Below are 6000 nucleotides of genomic sequence, written 5' to 3' on the forward strand. Positions count from 1 at the left end.
TCGGACACAACTGAGCAACTTCACTTTCACTTTTCACTTTCATGCATTGGAGAAGGAAATGGCAACCCACTCCTGTGTTCTTGCCTGGAGAATCCCAGGGACGAGGGAGCCTGGTGTGCTGCCGTCTATGAGGTCACACAGGGTCAGACACGACTGAAGCGACTTAGCAGCAGCAGCGGTGCAATGTCTGCCACACGATTAATACTGATTAACTATAAGGGTTAGATGCTGTCCCCTATAGTCAGAACTCACAGCCAGATTTCTCTGAATCCTTGTTTTCCTCCTACACCTCTCCTTTTCACCTTTAACCAACCTGCAAGATGCCTTTTGAAAATGATGTTATACCTTGGATGATAAAGAGAATTTATCTTGCTTCCAATCCCCTCATAACTACTATCAAAAACCAGCTTGCATCCCACAACTTCGATTTCTTCTGCATTTTAGTCTATGACTCCCCAAAGCACCTCTAAAGTTCCCTAGAGTAAAGGCAATTTGAAATCTACTGGCCTAGAGCAATTGTCGTAAGCATGTGACAAAGGGAACTTACTTAATGAAAGGTCTAAGAGATACATATCACTTAACAAAGCAATTAAACACATTACCCAAGACTGTGCCACCTGGGTTCCTGTGGCCTACATCAGCAAAGACTAGCAACATCATTTCAATTACACACCCACAGTTAGCCCCAGATGGGGGTTAGTAAACAAATGCTAATACAAGAAAGACGATATGTACAAGGAAAGAAATGTAATGGCAGATTAACATATGCAAGCTAACGAACTGTACATTCTGCAAATTAATAAAACTAACAGTAGCTTATTGTTAGAACTATCCTGACATCATTGACTTATTTGAAGAATCCATAAGGTGGGGAAACACACAAGAAAATAAAAATGGACCAAAAAACACAGGGAGGGGTGTGAGCTGGATTCTAACTTTAACTCTGCTGCTAGTAGTGAATCTAAATAAAAATATTCTCATGATAAGAAAACAAAATGTAAAAACTATCCTCTTCTCATCTGACTAGCTCTTTCACTAGACTCTGGACATATCAACCTCTTTTCTAAAATTCTATCTCATTTTAAAGGTTAGAAAAAGGACAAAAGAGAGAGTCTTGGGAAGTAGGACGAGTGTTAATTTCTAAAAGCCAGTCTTAAACATCACCGTTTATTGAAGCAAATGTAGAAACAAACATAAAATCAAAACAAAGCCAAGTGAGCAGTTGGCAAGTGGAGCAGGTTTCACATAAACTGTGAATCAACAAATGTGAAGAAGGATTTATTATTTGGGCCCAGAACAATACTATCTACGAAGGGGACACAAAAGAGTCCTTGCTAAATTAATTGAGCACTTATTGTCAAATAGTCCTCGAAAAAGGCCTGTGAAGTGAATGCTTAGAAATGAGTGAGCTTGGTTTCCAGGACACTTAACCATCCACTAAAATGCTTTGGCCACAAGTATCAGAAACCCCTGATCAACAAGGAAATGCATTGCTGCTGCAACTGAGAGTACAGTGGCCGGAAGTCTTCCGGGTGTCATACAAGGACCTGTTTTCTCTGTCCTCAGTGGCAGCTCTGTCCTGTACCTCTACCACCTGATGTCCCCCTGATGTGTCAGTGACAATTGGAGCAACACATTTCCTTGTTTCTCAACATGAGACACAACCCTTCTCTTTCCTGGTATAGTCTGTTTTTCCCCTCAAGCTGATGGGGACAACTTAGGTCATATGGTAACTCCTGAGTCAATAACTGTTCCTAAGGAATGTCATCTGCTAGAATGCTAAAAGTAATAAGGACCATTCCTAGAGCTGGGGATGGCTCCAGTTTCTTCTGAATGTGATTACGAGAGGCGTGTATGTGAACAAAAGTAAGGTGCTTATATGAGGGAAGAAGAGAGAAGGGATGAAATAGACAGACAGCCTGTGGGTCCACTCCATTAGCTCTAAGTTCAATGCTGGGCAAGTGGCGAAGCCAGCACCGAACTAGTTAAAACATTTGGAGAACCTCGGACCCATTTCTGCAACTTAGAAAACCACGTTACCAGGCAATTCTTCATATTACAACCCAACAAATCAGTTTTGACAACTATACCCCCAGAGATGCATGATAACTATATCTACCCGACAAAAAGGTCAGGTCACTTTACCGAAAGAATAGTGAACTTGTCAAGACAACTGAAAACAGCATTTGAAATCCAGAAATTCATGGAATAGCCAAGCATATGAATTCCATGCCAATAGAAGCCATTGCTTTGAATGAGAATCAACGGTGTTATAAATACCTAATAACAGTATCTGCACATAATAAATATCCACGTGCCATTTAACCCATCTTAGTATTATTAATATTTGTTTATGGCAAAGCAGCACTGGTGTATCTAAAAACTGCAAAAGGTATAGAAAGTTTTTAAGCAATTATAATTTGTTTAATGACTAGTCATAAACAAAACACCTCAGCCTGATAAGCCTCCTCTAATTTCTTCTGGCTGCTACTGATAATGGTCTGTAAATAATGCTGCCCAGTGTCTGGTGTCTCTGAAATATTTAACACTGAGACACAGATGAGCTGGCAAGGTGCTGGCCTCTTTTTAGCTGAGACCTAGATCCCAAAATAGTCCCTCTTCATCCAGGGTTCCATCGAAATAAATATTTGCTTTTCACAAAGGATTTTTGTCCTATGCGGAGGAAAGACAGATAGTGGCAGCCCAGGACAGCAAATCTGCTTAGAGAACTAGCTCCAGGTTGCTATGCAGAGGAAATAAGCCGGGTAATCCAACTTTTGGACCATTTCCCAATCTTTCCCCTTGCTTAGGGTCATTACTATATACCTGTACTCCAAGCTGGACCAACAAACACATTCAGATCCTCTTCACTGCTGGGTAAACAGAATTCCTTGCCACCAAGGTACTCCTGAAAAACTGAGCAACATTTTGTTCCCTGAATGGGCCAAGTGTCCTTCCACCCCAGCTTTTTTGATGATGTAATTCTTTCTATCCAGCTTCTAAGACTCAGATAAAATGTTTCCTAATGGTCTCAGCATGAAATAACCTCTTTATCTTTTATAATACCAATCTCTGCCTAGTTCTGTATAAGCAATTTACATACATTATGCACTTGAACCCTGAGTTAAACCTCAACTCATTGTTGAGGCAAGTGTTGCTAGACCATTTTATTAAATACAAATAGGGGATTGAGATGCAGCATGATTACATTGAAGGAGATCAAACCCATCCATCCTAAAGGAAATCAACCCTGAATATTCACTGGAAGGACTGAAGCTGAAGCTGAAGCTCCAGTACTTTGGCCACCTGATGGGAAGAGACGACTCATTGGAAAAAGACTCTGATGCTGGGAAAGTTTGAGGGCAGGAGGAGAAGGGGCCAGCAGGGGATGAGATGGTTAGATAGCATCACTGACTCAATGGACATGAGTTTTAGCAAACTCCAGGAGATGGTGAAGGACAGGGAAGCCTGGCATGCTGCAGTCCACAGGGTTCCAAAGAGTCAGACAGGACTTAACAACTGAACAACAGTATACCCAATGTCACAATAAATGACCAAGGCAAGAGACTAACACAGGTGTTTTAGATCCCAAAGCCCACACACTGCTTTTTAAATTCCAAGTACACCACAAACACTAGCATTTTATTTGTGCTTCCTTTATAATGCAGATATCATTTCTACCCACTGTTAGAGCTATTGATGTGAATTTCTTTATCTTCTTTTCTAAAGTCTGGAATTCTTGAAGGCACACTCTATGTCTTATTCATATTTGTATCCTCTGAGGGATTTGCATAGAATAGATGCTTAAGACATCTTTGTTGAAAGAATGGACACCATTCAATACATACTTATAGCAATGAATTGCTATTATTAACTTTCAGATTTGATTTCCTATAATCATTACCCTTGATGACAGAGAATGAACCTTTTTTTTTTTTCTTTTCTAGGAAGCAAACCCAGAGACAAACAGAAAATCAAAACTGGTTTCCATTAGCATATGTGGAAAGACTTCGTTTATGCTCAAGTAAAAACTAGACTGATACAAATATAAAATGCACTTGGCCATTTGTTTTGAATTTTAGCACTTTCTTTCACGAAAAAAAAAAAAGCCCAGAACCATTGGTGCGTTAATGAGTTCCCCATGTGAGCACCAGGGTTGGCATGACATCCCCTGGTTTCATAGAGCTTTTGACATCAACCATGACTGGAACTATCTGTTGCTCATTCGGCAGGCACAGAACTTCCTCCCAGCCTTGCCTATGACAAGGTCATCCTCTGTTTCAATTGGACACGTGGGTCCTTTAGAATGGAGCTTCAGTCTGGCTGTGGGATTTGGCAACAATGACAAAGACAGCAATCAACAACTGCCACCCCACTCACTGTTCACTTGCCAAAGCTAAAAAGTGACTGATTTTCGGGCCTTCTGAGGTTAAGTGTGATAGACCCTTTCTTCCTTTGGATGTAATGCCTGTCTGGTGATGAAGTTAAGAACTTAATGCAGTGAAGAACAGCATGTCTTCATGGCACAGACTCTGGGTGCTAGATTCAAGAACTTCCATTCACCCGTATGTGTTGCTTTCTACGTTCCATATCTGATTTTTGTTTTTATATTGGAGAAAAAAATAATATCCTCATTGCTGTTGTTGTTCAGTCATCCAGTCATGTCCGACTCTTTGCGACCCCATGGACTGCAGCATGCCAGGCCTCTCTGTCCCTCATCATCTCCTGGAGTTTGCCCAAGTTCATATTCATTGCATCAGTGATGCTGTCCAGCCATCTCATCCTCTGACACCCTCCTTTCCTTGTTAGAGAATTTAAAATGAAGGAATCAGCATTTACATCATCCCTTGGACTGCATCTGTTACAGTACTTACTTGTACTTAATTGCTCTAAATGCTGTCAGTTCCTTATTTCTGTCTTCAGATATTATTTTTGGAAACAAGGACTAACATCAGTTTATAAATTAGCTGTACGTCAATAGTTTTGTTGTTTTTGTTTTGCTTTGCATTGCTTAGTGGCTGTCTCAGAAATATTACTGAAATTTGACTGTATTTAATTGCAAATTAGGTCACAAGTAGAACCTATTTTAAATGAGTATTAAGCCTAAAAGTTAGGACCCCCAGGTTTAAACTTGATGTTTTGAAAGCAGAGAATAAGTTTTGCTCTAGGAATACTAAAAGTCTCTGACTTACAAACCCAAGCAATGGAAAGGAGATAGGACCATGGCACTGCCATGCCCCAGCTCAACGACTCAGTCGTCACTGCTATAAAGTGAACATTTGCTTCCAGCTAACCGTGCCCCGGTGATGAGTGTGGAAACCTATTCCCTAGGAAGATTTTCTTCTGCCACAACCTCCCCTCTTCTTTCCCCATCAGATAAATCACCCAGGTCATACTACTCCCTTGCTCCTCTCCACTGTTCACCTCTAGTCATCGCTAGGTTAACACCACCCGAGGTCATTGTTTCAAAATGTCCAAACTATATACATTCCCCTTAGCTAATTTTATTTTCTCCTCTCTCCATAATGTATTCAGTTATTTAAAGAACCTCTATCTCCTTCCTCACCTTGCAACTTTTCTGAACATCCACACGATCCTAATTTCTTGGGCTTTCTGTAAGAGTAGGTCTATTAACAGAGAGAAAAACATCTCTCTCCCATTTTAAAGGACATAATTCGTTTGTAGGATCATTTCTACTTGGATACAAGCTATTAGTGTAGCAGATTTAGAAAATTCTTAGTTCACTTGATATAGTATAAATCATATGATTTGTTGTTTTACTTATTTCTTGGGAAATATTTGTAAATTTATCATATACTTACTTTTATGGGACTTTTAACATCTTGAAATTCTCCATAACCATGAAGGGCATACCTTCATTGGCATTAGCCAATGTGGTTGTTGACAATTAACAATTAGACATGAGTGACTTCCTTGGTTGGAGTCTGCAGTAGAGGTATACTCCTTGACAGTTTTTCTACCAACTGGCATATTCACACA

Source organism: Bos javanicus, chromosome 14, assembly GCF_032452875.1.
Source record: "Bos javanicus breed banteng chromosome 14, ARS-OSU_banteng_1.0, whole genome shotgun sequence".
Classification (NCBI taxonomy): domain Eukaryota; kingdom Metazoa; phylum Chordata; class Mammalia; order Artiodactyla; family Bovidae; genus Bos; species Bos javanicus.